The sequence below is a fragment of the Mobula hypostoma genome, chromosome 11, assembly GCF_963921235.1.
Source record: "Mobula hypostoma chromosome 11, sMobHyp1.1, whole genome shotgun sequence".
Taxonomy (NCBI): domain Eukaryota; kingdom Metazoa; phylum Chordata; class Chondrichthyes; order Myliobatiformes; family Myliobatidae; genus Mobula; species Mobula hypostoma.
In genome coordinates this window covers 11982853-11999407 of record NC_086107.1, presented here as the reverse complement: position 1 = coordinate 11999407, position 16555 = coordinate 11982853, and the positions used below count along the sequence as shown (strand labels likewise).

The 16555-nt window shown below is 44.4% G+C and overlaps 1 long non-coding RNA gene across 1 annotated transcript in view; it reads left to right on the top strand.

Annotated features, from left to right (window-relative positions):
* The window catches only part of LOC134353592 (uncharacterized), a 62151-nt gene that overhangs the window by 8715 nt on the left and 36881 nt on the right, over positions 1-16555 (top strand). The window contains exon 2 of the long non-coding RNA XR_010019641.1: positions 14069-14227. This is a non-coding gene — a long non-coding RNA (uncharacterized LOC134353592). The remainder of the gene's footprint in view (positions 1-14068; positions 14228-16555) is intronic.

The following is a 16555-nucleotide window of genomic DNA, read 5'->3' as shown; positions in this document are numbered from 1 at the left end:
ATTATGCAGCAGGTGTAAGCCACTAAATAATTTATGGATGATCTGATTGTAATCTCAGCTCTATATTCCCATCTATAGACCGTAAAACATCGGAGCAGAATTAGGCATTTGGCCCATCGGTCTGCTCCGGTATTCCTTCCGTTCTCTGGGACTATCCCAGTAGATCTCTCTGAAGTTAGGTGCCCACTGCCATAAGCAGCATTTTAACAGCCATCCCATTTTGGTGAGCTGCCCTAACACTGGGCAGTGGGCCTGTGGAAGTTTTACAGTGGGTGATAAGAAGCTTCACTGGATACTGCCTGGATTCGATAGCATGTCTTAATGAGGAAAAGCTGAGTGAGCAAGGACTTTTTTCTTTGGAACAAAGGAGAATGAGAGGTGATTTGATAGAAATTAGATAAAGCACACAGCCAGCACCTTTGTCCCCAGGGTGGAAATGGCTAAGACAGGAATGCATAATTTTAAGGTGGTTGGAGGGAAGTACATGGGGGAAGTCAGAGGTGATTTTCATACACAGAGAGCGGTGGGTGCGTCGAACACACTGACGGGTTGGTAATAGAAGCAGCTACATTATGGGCATTTAATAGACTCTTAAAAAGGCACATGGATGAAATAAAAAGGGAAGACTTTGTGGGAGACTAGCATTAGAATTATCTTAGAGTTTGTTAAAGGGTCAGCACAACATTGTGGGCCAAAGGGCCTGTACTGAGCTGTACTGTTCCAAGTTCTACATTATTCCCACTTTCTTTACTCTCCCTATAATCTTATCAACTCCTCTAAGATTCTACACCGGACCTACACATGAAGGGAAATTTGCAACTGACAATTGATTTTCGATTACTATATAATTAACCTACTGACCAGTACTGCTTTAGGATGTGGGGATAAACTCTGCCGCCCAAACGAAGCCCACGCGAGCGAGAACATGCAAACTCCATGCAGGCAGTGGGGTTGAAGCCAGGTCTCTGGGACTGTGAGGGAGCAGTATCTCAGCCAGCAGCGTCACTGTGCCACCTCTATCCATCGTGCCCGCCACAAGCTGCAGATAATAAACTAACTTCGCACACAGTTGTGTGTGTGTGGAAGAAGTTTGTTAGTGAGAAGCCAGCTAGTATCCTGTCCAAGCAGACAAGGCCAAGGAAAAGCCCTACACGTCAGCTACCAGGTCCTAGAAGAGGATAACAAATATTTTTCAGCGCCTTGTACCAACACACCAACAGATGGGTAGAATAATAAACAACATCCACGAGCTCACCCCATCCCATTAAAAGATACTTTTTTAAAATTTATCATATTTACATTGAAATACCGATGCCCAAGATTGGAACAGCCTACAAAAAAAATTGATGGACCCAGCCCAGCCCAGCCCAGCCCAGGAAAGCACTCACCAGCATTGAGCATGTCTACGAGGAGCACTGCCACAAGAAAGCAGCATCCATCATGAAGCACCACCCAGGCCAAGTTCTCTTCTCACTTCTGCCATTGGGAAGGAGGAGCCTCAGGTCCCACACCGCTAGGTTCAGGAACAGCTATTACCCACAACCATCAGGCTCCTGAATCAGTGTGGATAATAAAATTACTTTGTTCTGAATTACTGAAAAATGCGTTGTTTGTGTTAACGACTAACACAACCGAGGGATGTGCTGGGGGCAGCCCACAAGTATTGCCGCACGTTCCGGCGCCAGCGTAGCCTGCCCACGATGCTCAGCAGAACAACGCAGAATGCAAGCAAGAAATCAACAACAGCAAAGCACATCCCATTCCTCCCTCCCGCACACCCCCTCACACTCACAGTCCTCCAACCCCAAGACAGGTCACCTCCCGCCTCTAACGGACTCACAGACATTGGGCTTCGACTTTCCTCAGTGGTCTCACAGACTCAGGGCTCTCTTCCAGACTTCCAATTGAACTTCAGGCTTCCATCTTCAGGACTGATCCCAGGACTTGCCACCGACGACGAATGGGGAACCTCCCAATTCACACCAGTCTGAGTTCACATGGCGGCATGTGTCTGTGGTTCCTGAAGCTAGGAATTGTTCCTGCAACTCTCGACTGTATCTTCTCTATCGTATCACTCGTCGTGTGGTCGTGTGGGGAGTTAGGCCAGAATGATGGTAGTGCACTTCAGACACGCTCCCTCCAGCCAGTGATATAAATATTGCTAACAGAGCACTCACTGCTACAAGCTCATTCTTCACTTCTGAGTCAGCAAATATGTTGTGCTATAAATTCCACCTAGAGAACATCATTTATATTTTAAAACCTTTTGATAAAGCACTTCTTATTCAAAAAGGGAAACTATATTACTATGGATTTTAATAATAGTTTCTAAATCAAGGGAAAAGATGCCTACTAAAGGAAAATAATATTACTATATATCTTAATAATATTCTAAATAATGGTCAAGATGTCTTGTACCAACATTGTTTTCATTATTTGATTTCTCCTGTCCTCAGAGACCTTTCATTTTGTTCTATCCTGTCCCCTCCCTTCCTATTTTTCCCCTTCCACCCTCTCTGCCATTTTCTTAGCAACATGAAACATCAATTTCTTGAACTTCCGTTAATGTCCTCCATCCCTTCATTATTTCCCATCCCCTTTTCCTCCCCCACCTTGTCTCCTTGCCCACCCATTGCCTCCCTCTATTGTTTCTCCTTCCCCCTTTCTTTCTTCCCCCTTTCTGTCTCTTTCACCAATTTACTTTGCAGCTGTTTACTTCAATCTCCCCCTCCAGGTTTCACCTATTACCTGGTGTGTTTCTCTCTCCCTTCCCTCCTCCTTTCAAAACTACTCCTCAGCTTTTTTTCTCCAGTCCTGCCAAAGGGTTTTGGCCCAAAACATCATAGATGCTGCCTGGCCTGCTGAGTTACTACAGCATTTTGTGTGTGTTGCTCTTGTTTGTTTGTAACACCTTTTCTTTCACTTTCTCCACTTTTAAACGTTACATCTTTCTCTTGCCACTCATGCTGCCTGGTCTTTCAAAGTTCTCATACAGCATACTTGAGAAACGCACACAAAGTGCTGGAGGAACTCATTGGGCCAGGCAAAATGTCTTCATCATCACCATGTGCCATGTTGTATGACATGGGTGATCATGGTCTCTGACCCTAATTGATCTTGGCAAATTTTTCTACAGATGTGGTTTGGCACTACCTTCTTCTGGGCAGTGTCTTTACAAGATGGGTGATCCCAGCCATTATCAATACTCTCCAAAGATTGTCTGCCTGTTGTCAGTGGTCGCATAACCAGGACCTGTGATATGCACTGGCTGCTCATACGACCGTCCACCACCTGCTCCCATGGCTTCCTGTGACCCTGATCAGGGGTCTAAGCAGGTGCTACACCTTGCCCAAGGGTGACCTGCAGGCTAGTGGAGGGAAGGTGCACATTACACCTCCTTTGATAGAGACGTATCTCCACCCCACCTCCCAACATTTATGGAGAGGAATGAAGAGTCGACCGTTCAAGCTGAGACGCTTCATCAGAACCCAGTATGTATGGCCTTCGTTGCTCAGGGATTAAGTATAAATGAGTATAAAAGAGGCGGGAGGAGAAGATGGCGGCGCGACGCAGCTCACAGCGGCCACTCCGGTGGTGATGTCTGTTATTTGTCAAGTAGGGTGCCGTGCACAATCCTGATTTGATGGACATGGACGTGAGAGCACGGAGGAACATCTGGTGAAACTTCTGAAATGCCTGATTCGCTGCCACTGCTACTGTGTGATCCAGAATCTCCGAGGGGGAAGGCCCCAAGTCATCGGCCTTGCTTGTTGCTCGGCGGCCGGGGCGGGGTCGAAGCACTCGGCAGAGATGGTGCTCGGTGCTTGGAGTCGAAGGCTTGAAGTTTTCGGATGGACTCAGAGTTCGCTGCGGTCGGGTGCTTCCAATGGTGCTGCATCGGCAAGTTTGCGGCGCTTGGATGTTCATGGCAGGGAGAGTTTCTCCCTTCTACCGTCCGCGTGAGATGATGAGGCTATCGGGACTTTGAGACTTTTTTTTACCATGCCCATGGTCTGCTCTTTATCAAATTACAGTATTACTTTGCACTGTTGTAACTATACGTTATAATTATGTGGTTTTGTCAGTTTTAGTCTTGGCATGTCCTGTGTTCCTTGTGATATCATACTGGAGGAACATTGTATTATTTCTTAATGCTTGCATTTCTAAATGACAATAAACGAGGACTGAGTGTCCTCATAATCTAATCTAAAAAAGGGATCATGTTAAGTCATGTTGTAGTTCTATAAAACTTTGGTTAGGCTGCAGTTGGAATACTGTATATAATTCTGGTCACCCCATTACCAGAAGGATGTGGAAGCTTTGGAAAAGATACAGAAGTGGTTCATAATGAAGAGGGTAACAACTTCCATCAGACAAGTTGGGTTGTTTTCTATTGAGCATCAGATTCGGAGGGGAAATGTGATAGGAGTTTATAAAATCATGAGAGACATAGAAAGGGCAGAAATGTCAAATACTACAGAACAAGCAGTTAAAGTGAGAGCTGGAAATGTTAAAGGAGATGTGTGCTGCAAGTTTTTTTTTTAAAAAAAGGAGAGAAGAAGCTGCCAGAACAGGATTGTCAGAGGTAGTGGTGAAAGCAGATGTGATGGTGACATTTAAGAGATTTGTAGACAGGCACAGGGAACGGAAGGACAGAGGATAGACATGATCAGGCAGAAGAGGTTTAATACAATTTGGTATCATGTTCAGCACAGTTATTGTGGGCTGAAAGACCCATTCCTGTGCTGTACTGTTCTATGTTCAACTTTCTGCATTCCAAGATAGATAGCACAAATCTGTGTAATCCCCCCCTCATAATCCTTACAATGAAGATATCATTCTGTTAGATCTTGCAGTTATCTTTCTAAAGCCGGTATATCCTCTCCCTGAAATGCTTCCTGTTCTCCTAGTATAATCTAACCAGGATTTGTTATAGCTGGTGTAACATCTATCCTCTTGTCCTCCAGATAGACAGGGAATTGAGCAGAGAAGTGGTTGAGCCCCTCAATCACTCAGCCAATGAATGGCATTGCAGGCTCTTGTGCCGTATAATATACACTCAGTGGCCACTTTATTAGATAGAGGAGGTACCTAATAAAGTGGCCACTAAGTGTATGCTTGTTGTCTTCTGCTGCTGTAGCCCATCAGCTTCAAGGTTCAACTTGATGTGTGTTCAGAGATGCTCTTCTGCGCATCACAGTTGTAACATGTGGTTATTTGAGTTACTGTCACCTTCCATCAGTCCAGCTATTATGAATTTATTCCTCAAGAATTTAACACACTGACATTTGAAGATATCCTGCCTTTGGAAGTGGTGTAGAGGAAGTTCACCAAATTGATTCCAGAGATGAGGAGTTTACCTGTAGGGAGATATTGAGTCACCTCTGACTATACTCACTTATACTCACTGGAATTAGAAAGAATGAGAGGGGTCAGATAGAAACATTTAAATTATAAAACAGATCAGACAGAGGCAGGAAAGTTGTTTCCATTGGTAAGTGAGACTAGAACTGGGGGACGTAGCCTCAAGGTTCAGGGGAATTGATTTAGGATGAGGATAAGGGGAAAACAAATCTCAAGGTAATATATAGTGACATATACATACCTCGATAACAAATTTACTTTGAACTTCGGTGAATCAGTGGAATATTCTGACCAGGGACACAGTAGGGACTACCTCATTGAATATATTTAAGGCTGAGTTAGTTAGATTTTTTGTATAGCAATGGAATTAAAGGTTTTGGGGAAAAGGCAGGTGGGTGGAGCTGAGTTCACAGCCAGATTAGTCATGATCTTATAGAATGACAGAGCAGGCTCAATGGACCAGATGGCCAACTCCTGCTCCTACTTCTTGCGTTCTAGCGTACAGGACTATTTCATTAGGAGGTCATGTATGTGTAGACAAGCAAAATACAGGCTAGAGAAGCCCAGAACAAAACAATTAAATCCATTCACTCCATTGCAATCTCCATCCTGTTATATTCACTGTAAAATTTTTCACCCCAGAAGAAATTTCAGGCAAAGACACTCAGTCCATAAGACCATAACACTGCAAGACATAGGAGTAGAATTAGGCCATTTGGCCTTCGAGTCTTCTACACCATTCCACTATGGGGGTTTATCATCTCACCCACTCACCTTCATACTGCCTGTAACCTTTGATGCCCTTACTAATCAAGAACATATCAACCTTTACTTTAAATGTACCAAATGACTTGGCCTCCACAGCTGTCTGTGGCAATGAATTCCATAGATTCAACACTCAGGCTAAAGAAATTCCTCCTCATCCATTCTAAAGGGATGTCCTCATATTCTGAGGCTGTGCCCACTGGTCCTAGACTCCCTCACTATAGGAAACATCATCTCAACATCCATTCTATCAAAGCCCTTCAATATTTAATAGGATTCAGTGAGATCCTCCCTCATTCTTCTAAACTCCAGTGAGTAGAGGTCAAAGGCCATCAAATGCTACTCCTTCATTCCTGCAATCATTCTCATGAACCCCCTCTGGACCCTCTCCAATGCCAGTCTAAACAACTTCTTCCACCAGTTACCCTGAGTCAGCAGCTTAATGTGACACTCTTCTGTTAGTTCTGCTTTCTTCCAAGAGTTAATTATCTCCAATCCTCTCCTTATCTGACATTTATCGAGTTTCATTTTAAACAATACCAAATGCCACCGCATTGATCAGCCTCATTGGGAGTCAATTAATCAATCAGCAAATGACAGAAATAACCTGAATCCAATCTCCAGTCTTGCCTGGGGCCTACTAATTATGGCACTCCTGCCTGCACTCTCTGTTCAAGCTAATAATATGCTTAAATGTACATTATCTAGCCTGCTCTTCATCGCAAATCCTGGCACATGTCTGCCTTTAATCCTCTTCACGCCAATTTAAAAAAAGAAGCTCAGTTTCACAATCTAAAGGCTTACTTTGAGCTTTTCAGCAGATCAAGAGTGCATTTACATTGGAGGTGCAAAGCATTTTCACTCTGTTCAACAAATACGATTACCATATAATCCAGGGATGGGGGAGTGGGGGAGTGGGGGAGTGGGGTGGCAATGTAGTTAATCCCAGAGGAAAGTGAAAGTAATTTGTTTGCTTCATTGATACCTGTGGGATATTAAAAGACATAGATTGAGTGGACGTCGAGAGGATGTTTCCTATAGTGGGGGAGACGAGGACTAGAGTGCACAGCATCAGAATAAAAGGATATCCCTTTAGAACAGAGATGAAGAGGAATTTTTTTCAGCTAGGCAGTGGTGAATCTGTGGAATTCATTGCCACAGACACCTGTGGTGAACAAAGCATTGGGTATATTTAAAGCAGATGGGGAGGTTCTTGATTAGTAAGGGCATCAAAGGTCACAGGGAGAAAGCAGGAGAATGATTTGAAAGCGCAGACACGAGGAAATCTGCAGATGCTGGAAATTCAAGCAACACACACAAAAAGTGCTGGTGAATGCAGCAGGCCAGGCAGCATCTATAGGAAGAGGTACAGTCAACGTTTCAAGCCGGGACCCTTCGTCAGGACTAACTGAAAGAAGAGATGGTAAGAGATTTGAAAGTGTGGGGGGGGGGGGGGTGATCCGAAATGATAGGAGAAGACAGGAGGGGGAGGGGTAGATCTAAGAGCTGGAAAATTGATTGGCAAAAGGGATACCAGACTGGAGAAGGGAGAGGAATGGAACGGGAAGCCTGGGGAGAGAGAGAAGGGGGGAGGGGAGCCCAGAGGGTGGAGAGCAGACAAGGAGTTATAGTGAGAGGGACAGAGGAGAAAAAGGAGAGAGAAAACAAAGGGGGCAAAAAAATATATATATTAAATAAGGGATGTGGTGTGAAGGGGACGAGGGGCATTAGCGGAAGTTAGAAGTCGATGTTCATGCCATCAGGTTGGAGGCTACCCAGACGGAATATAAGGTGTTGTTCCTCCAATCTGAGTGTGGCTTCATCTTGCCAGTAGAGGAGACCGTGGATAGACATATCAGAATGAGAATGGGACATGGAACTAAAATGTGTGGCCACTGGGAGATCTTGCTTTCTCTGGCGGACAGAGCGTAGATGTTCAGCAAAGTGGTCTCCCAGCCTGCGTCGGGTCTCGCCAATATATAAAAGGCCACATTGGGAGCACCGGACGCAGTACATCACCCCAGCCGACTCACAGGTGAAGTGTCGCCTCACCTGGAGGGACTGTCTGGGGCCCTGAATGGTGGTGAGGAAGGAAGTGTAAGGGCATGTGTAGCACTTGTTCCGCTTACAAGGATAAGTGCCAGGAGGGAGATCGGTGGTAAGGGATGGGGGAGGACGAATGGACGAGGGAGTCGCATAGGGAGTGATCCCTGCAGAAAGCAGAAGGGGAAGGGGAGAGAAAGATGTGCTTGGTGGTGGGATCCCGTTGGAGGTGGCGGAAGTTACGGAGAATTATATGTTGAACCTGGAGTCTGGGGGGGGTGGTAGGTAAGGACAAGGGGAACCCTATCCCTGGTGGGGTGGCAGGAGGATGGGGTGAGAGCAGATGTGCTTGAAATGGGAGAGATCCGTTTGAGAGCAGAGTTGATGGTGCAGGAAGGGAAGCCCCTTTCTTTAAAAAAGGAAGACATCTCCCTCGTCCTGGAATGAAAAGCCACATCCTGAGAGCAGATGTGGCGGAGACAGAGGAATTACGAGAAGGGGATGGCATTTTTGTAAGAGACAGGGTGGGAAGAGGAATAGTCCACGCAGCTGTGAGAGTCCGTAGGCTTATAGTAGACATCAGTAGATAAGCTGTCTCCAGAGATAGAGACAGAGAGATCTAGAAAGGGGAGGGAGGTGTCAGAAATGGACCAGGTAAACTTGAGGGCAGGGTGAAAGTTGGAGGCAAAGTTAATGAAGTCAACGAGCTCAGCATGCATGCAGGAAACAGCGCCAATGCAGTCGTCGATGTAGCGAAGGAAAAGAGGGGGACAGATACCAGTATAGGCTTGGAACATGGATTGTTCCACAAAGCCAACAAAAAGGCAGGCATGGGTGGGACCCATAGGGGTGCCCATAGCTACACCTTTAGTTTGGAGGAAGTAGGAGGAGCCAAAGGAGAAATTGTTAAGAGTGAGGACTAACTCCGCTAGACGGAGCAGAGTGGTGGTAGAGAGGAACTGATTAGGTCCGGAATCCAAAAAGAAGTGGAGAGCTTTGAGACCTTCCTGGTGGGGTATGGAGGTATATAGGGACTGAACATCCACGGTGAAAATAAAGCGGTGGAAGCCAGGGAACTTAAAATCTTTGAAAAGATTCAGAGCATGAGAAATGTCAAGAACATAGGTGGGAAGGGATTGAACAAGGGGGGATAAAACAGTGTCGAGGTATGTAGAAATAAGCTCGGTGGGGCAGGAGCAAGCTGAGACAATCAGTCTACCTGGGCAAGCAGGTTTGTGGATCTTGGGTAGGAGGTAGAAACGGGAAGTGCGAGGTGTGGGAACTATAAGGTTGGTAGCAGTGGATGGGAGATCCCCTGAGCTGATAAAGTTGGTGATGGTGTGGGAGACAATGGCCTGGTGCTCTTTAGTGGTGTCATGATCGAGGGGTAAATAAGAGGAGGTATCTGCGAGTTGACGCTGTGCCTCGGCAAGGTAGAGGTCAGTACGCCAGACTACAACAGCACCCCCCTTATCAGCCGGTTTCATAGTAAGGTTAGGATTAGTGTGGAGGGAGTGGAGAGCAGAGCATTCGGAAGGAGTGAGGTTGGAATGGGAACAAGGTGTGGTGAAATCGAGACGGTTGATGTCCCGTTGGCAGTTAGCAATAAAGAGATCCAGAGCAGGCAGAAGACCAGAGCGGGGTGGTTAGCAGTAAAGAAATTTGAAAGGATTATTAAATCAGCCATGATGAAATGGTGGAGCAGACTTGATGGGCCAAATAGCATAATTCTGCTCCTATGTCTTATGGTTTTTAGGAAATGGAAGTCTCATTCTGCAAGTCATGGTGACTCCAAATTCACACTGACGTTTTAACATCAGTTGATGCCGAAAGCAATGGAATAGTTGTATCTCAAATCTCTCCTAAGCCTTAACCCAACCAGCTTCCTTCTGTTAACACTCTCCTCCATCTGGCCAAACTTGTTCCCATCCTGAACCACTCCTTGTTCCTATATTCCCTGGATTCATAAATCGGTGAGACTGGAGTTTGAGGCCCAGTGTTCAGGGTCCAGAATCTGGGGCCTTGTGCTCGGTTATCCGTGTGTCCTAGACTCGATGCCGAGGATTGAGGCCTGGGGGGCGGGGGGAGGTTGATCAGAAGTACAGATGTCAAAGCCGAATGTCCAAAGCCCTGAGACTGAAAGTCTCTGCAAGTCCAGTGGGGAGACTGAAGCCCAGTACCTGATGCCGAGTCCACTGGAGGTGGAAGGCGGAAGGTGGGCTGCCTGTACTGTATGTGTGCAGGTGGGAGGGCGGCACTGGGCTTATTTTGCTGTTGATGGTTTGTTGATCTTGTGTTCTGTGTGGTTCTGCTGAGCATTATGAGCCCATGATCCTGATGAAGGGTCTGGGCCCGAAACGTCGACTGTGTACTCTTCTCCATAGATGCAGCCTGGCCTGCTGAGTTCCTCCAGCATTTTGCGTGTGTTGCTGTGAGCAGGCTATGTTGGCACTGCAACATGGGGCGACAGTTGCGGGTTGCCCTCATCACATCCTTAGGTGTGTTGTTGTTCACACAAACGATCCAATTCACCGTACATTTCCATGTAAGTGTGACAAGCAAACTTGAATCCTAAACCCTTGGTTCCTTCTATTTACTACATATCAAAGGTGCAGCCATGGGCACTCCCATGGACCCTTGCTACACCTGCCTTTTCATTGCCTAGGTACGGTAGTCTTTGTTTCCAACCTCCTCTGACACCAATCTCCTGTATCCATGCGGAACTTTATCATTCATTCATTTTGTGCCATGTCGTATGACGTGGGCGATCATGGTCTTCCCATGACCATGACTGTGCTTGGCAAATATTTCTTCAGAAGTGGTTTCCCATTGCCATCTTCTGGACAGTGTCTTTACAAGACAGTTGACCCCAGCTGTTATCAATGCTTTCAGAGATTGTCTGCCTGGCCTCAGTGGTCACGTAACCAGGACTTGTGATATGCACCAGCTGCTCGTACGACCATCCACCACCTGCTCCGATGGCTTCATGTGACTGATTGGGCGAATAAGTAGGTGCTACACCTTGCCTGAGGGGGATCTGCAAGCTAGCAGAGGAAAGGAGTGCCTTACACCTCCTTTGGTAGGGACTTATCTCCACCCTGTCATTCTAGGAACCACCCAAAATGTCAACTATCTCTTTGTCTCTACCTGCTGAGTTCCTACAGTAGTATTTTTTTGCTCAGAACCCCAGCACCTGCAGTCTTCTGTGTCTCCCTAAACTTTAATCTGTCCTGAGCAACACACACAAAATGCTGGATGAATTCAGCGGGTTAGGCAGCATCTGTGGAGATGAATGAGCAGCGATGTTTCAGGACGAGACCCTTCATCAGGACTGGAAAGGAAGGGGGAAGACGCCAGAATTAGAAGGTGGGGGGAAGGGAAGGAGTACAAGCTGCAAATAATAGATGAAAGCAGGTGAGGGGGGGCTGTAGGTGGGTAGGGGATGGGGAACGAGGTGAAAAGCTGGGAGATGATAGGTAGAAACATTAAGGACAGAGGATGAGAAATCTGATAGGAAAAGAGACTGAACCATGGACGAAAGGGAAGGAGGAGAGATTTTCTCCCTTCACAGGATGTGAACATCACAGGCAAAGTGAACAGTTGTCAAACCCTCAGATAAGAGGCAGCTCAGAATCACCTACATCAGTGGAACTGGAGTGACATATAGGCCAGACTGGTTGTGGATGAAAGGTTTCCTTCCCTGAAGAACATTGCCAAAATGTATGGGTTTTTAACGGTTTATGGTCACCATTAGTTAGATGGTCAACTTATCTGAAAAACTTCACTTCCATTGGGATCGGTTTATTATTGCCTTGTGGTCCAAACCAATGAAAATATTTAAGAAGAATTGTGAGAATTAGTCATGAGTATTCCATTGAGCTCCAAATACTGAGTGGAGGAGGAGGGGAAAATTGATATTGCCAAAGTACGTTCAATGGCCACCATATCTGTTCATGCAAATATCTAATCAACCAATCACGGGGCAGCAACTCAATGCATAAAAGCATGCAGATATGGTTAAGGGGTTCAGTTGTTCAGAACCAACATCAGAATGGGGAAGAAATGTGATCTAAGTGACTGACGATAGAATGATTGTTGATGGCAGATGGGATGGTTTGAGTATCTCAGAAACTGCTGATCTCCTGGGACTTTCATGCACAGCAGTCTCTAGAGTTTGCAAAGAATGATGCGAAAAACTAAAAACATTCAGTGAGTGGCAGTTCTGTGGGCAAAAACAACTTGTTGATGGGAGAGGCCAGAGGAGAACGGCCAGACTGGTTCAAGCTGACAGGAATTCAACAGTAACTCAAATAACCACATGTTATAACAGTGGTGTGCAGAAGAGCATCTCTGAACACACAACACATTGTACCTTGAAGTGGATGGCCTAAAGCAGGAGAAGTCCATACACGTACCTCAGCAAAGTAGTTTCCTCAGTAGTTGACTTTATTTAGGTCCAGGAGGTATGCAAAGTGTAGGAGTGTATACAACATTGCTATTTAAAAGATATTTTGATAAGTATATGGATAAGAAAGATTTAGGGGGATCTGGGCCAAACACAGACAAATAGGGGAGCAAATGTGGACACCTAGGTCTGAATGGGAAAGTTGGGCATAAGGGCCTGTTTCCATGCATTGTAATCCCAGTTACTGGAACTAACCTCCACAAGTTTATTCCATAATCCTCACTTTGCCTGAAATTCCGAATCTCCTTCATGTATATCCATGTACTGCATTTTTTAAATGGGTGCAAAAATGGAGAAGTCTTGGGATGTTTCGTGCATGTTCTGAAAATGATACAAGAAGCAACAAATAAAGCTTATAGTAAATGAACAGAAAGGGGCATCTATGCTATGCCTATATAAAACACAAATCTGACCTCAGCTGGAGCATTGTGCTCATTCCTGCACCCACACATTGGGAAGGATATTACTGTTTTGGAGGATATAGAGAAAAGATTTCATTGAATGGCACTGGGGTGAAAATGAACTCTTTACCCCACAATCTACCTCATTATGGCCTTGCACCATATTGTCTGCCAACACTGCATTTTCTCTGTGATACTTCATTCTATGTTCTGTTCTTTGTACTACTAAAATACACTGCTGTAAGAAGGAATTGATCTGCATGGATGGCATGCAAAACAAGTTTTTCACTGTACATGTCACAATAACAAACCAATTTACCAATTTCAAAAATCTTTAATTTTGTAGATCCTCTTTAGAGAAAGGGAGCCAAGAGAGGAGATTTAATAAAGGTGTTTCTAAACATGAGCTGTTTCAACGGAAGCTGCTTCCAGCGATTGAAAGGCTGATAATGAGAGAGCAGAGATTAAAAGGTGATTGTCCAAAGAACCAGGAATATATTCTCCTATTAAGTAATTAGGATTTGAAATGGATAGTCTTATGGGAGAGATTTGATGGTTGTGTTCAAAAGAAGCTGGATTTACAGGAGTACAATCCTGTGGGAGGGAAGGGTTAGATTGATCTTAAACTAGGTTAACGAGTCAGCACAACATCATGGGCCGAAGGGACTAAACTTTGCTGTGGTGTTCTATGATCTGTGTTCTAATTCATGATATAAGACCTGAGAAGCAAGTTGCTCTTCATAGGAGTTAACACTGACTCAATGGACCAAACATTTTCTTTTTGTGTCGTACTAGAATGATTTACACCCATAATAATATTCAAATAAAATTGCTTTTGGTACCTCTAGGGGAATTTGGAAGAAACTCTTAGAATCAAAAGATGATTCAAATAATAGCGATTGGCAATAATATCATTCATGATGTTCCCTCTAAGGAACACACTTTAAAGAAGTGATTTGTTTAATAATGTTTTATTATCATACCAGTAAATGAGAGCATCAGATAATATTTTTCATCATTTTTCTGACAGGAAGCCAGGCAGGCCAGGAGTAATGCAAGAGCATCAAGCTGGTTTCTCTCAGAGTGAACCAATTAGCTGCTCCGTGTGCGGATGTCACCACCTTGTGACCTTCGGCCTGGCCTGCTGGGTGGAGAAGGGGATCCGGATCACAGTTGCTGAACCCAAAAGGTGAGATCGAATGGGGGCGATACCTGGTGCTGCAGTGGTACCGAGAACTGCCAAAATGAGATTTTTGTGGCATGTACACATTGTGGGGGGGGGTGTGCCGGGGTTGTCCCACCGAAGTCCACGCTGGTATGGGAATTAGCCTGTACGTGAACTCAGGCTGAACATAAAATCAAGTTGGGGGGGATGGAGGTGGGGTGTGGGATCAATCCCCTCTGTCCAAATTGCATGAAAAGTTGACTTATTATTAATACAACCAATTGGCGTTCAGTCCTCATAAACTCACTGAGCAGCAACAGCGAGCACCCACTAAGCATGGCGGTAATAGATGAGGGGGGGTGGAATTCAACCATTCCAGTTAGCGCCACCAACCACCCCCCTCTGTCCATTATCTCCATCACTGTACTGCACTGAAAACACTTTAAAATACTTCTTATAATGCTGTTTACATTGTAAATACATTCTGGTAGTTTTGTAATTATGCACGATTTCAAAAGGTTTCAATAGGTACATTTAATATCCGAGAATTGTATACAATATACATCCTGAAATTCTTTTTCTTCGCAAACATCCATGAAAACAGAGGAGTCCCATATTCCATATCCATTCTTTAACCACTAACTTTATATATTTTTTTTATTCTTTGTAATTGTTGAATGTTGTTCTTTTTTTTGTTGCATATCATCCTCTGACCAACACACCACAGCAAATTCTTAATACAGTTAATTAGGCTATCAGTTAATCGGGGCACTGCTTATTTGGGACAACTCTTAAAGAACAAAAATAAATCGAGGAAATAGTCAGAGTTTCCTTCATTTATTTGGGACACTCTGCCACTTAAGTGGATCAGCAGACTGTTGCCAAGCGTTTTCTATCTAGCATCAGTCGAGTGTACGTCCTGAGGTTGTTACACCAGAGCTTAGAGCAAATAAATTTTAAAAAGCGTCATTTGTGTGTTTGTGTTCAAAAGCAGCAATTTTTGTCACTCATAGTTGGCGAGTAATAAACAATAAGACAATTCAGGTCACTTTTAGTTCAATAAGTCAGACACTATGAAGAATTTGAAGGTATAGACAATCATCTTGAATGTTACAATGGAGAAGATGATTTGGGGGATGCATTCATCAAAAGGGTTGTATGAACGAAGTGTATGCTGATTTTGTTCGCTTGTAGTTAATCGGCAGAATACACTGGATGAATTCCTCTGTCGATTACTATTAGGAAATAATACAGTTTTATGGAACTGTAATAGCTTTTAAGAGCATAATTTGTTATTCAATTAAATGGTAATTTGTCTTCTTTATATCTTTTTAACTAGTTGCATGAAACTTTGGCTAATTGGGACAGCCGCTTAATTGGGCCAAAAGGTACTGATCATGATGTGTCCCAATTAAACGGAATCCACTGTATATGGAACAGTATATGGCAAACAAACTGAAGCAACGATATAGAAAAATGGAGGAGGAAAGGATTAGATTGATCTTAGAATAGATTAAAAAGTTGGGACAACGTTGTGGGCCAAGGGGCCTGTACTGTGCTGTAGTGTTCTATATTCTATGTTCTAAAGTTGATCATTCATCTTTGATCCTATTCACCTTGTAGCTACTAGTTGTTATCCTTTGATAGCTGCAATGATTCCCAGAGCTGTTGGTAGCTTTGAAAGTTGCTCCAAGTTGTATGTCTCTAGAATACTGTAGCAGATGTTTTTTGCTCACCACAAGACTTCTTCACCAATCATCCATACTCCAAACTATGGTTCAGAAGTAGACATCAGTCTCAGAATACGAGAGACACAGAGATGCCCAACATTGGGTGTTAATTTGGATTTGGACATGTGGACCTGCTTGGTGGGTTCTAGCTGTTGCTGCACTGGAGAGTTTAAGGGAGTTGAACAGCAAAATAGCACTGTTGATTGTAAATCAAACTCGCATTCTGTTCGCACTGAAAGAACTGATTCCACTATACCCCCATCCAGACCTGAGCTTATGTTCAGACGAAGTTTCCTGTTTGGGCTCCACCCACACCAGCATGGTGATCAGTGTGACTCATTCCCCTCAATATTTACATGCCACAGACCTCCTTTTCAAAGTCCAAGGTAAATTTATTCTCCAAGTACATATATGTCACCATATATGAACCAAAACAGAATCAATGAAAGACCACACCCAACAGGACACACAAATAACCAATGTGCGCACACTGTGCAAATAATAATAATGAATAACTAAGCAATAAATATCAAGAAAGTGAGATGATGAGTCCTTGGAAATGAGTCCATAGGTTGTGGGAACAGTTCAGTGATGAGGCGAGTGAAGTTATCCCCACTGGTTT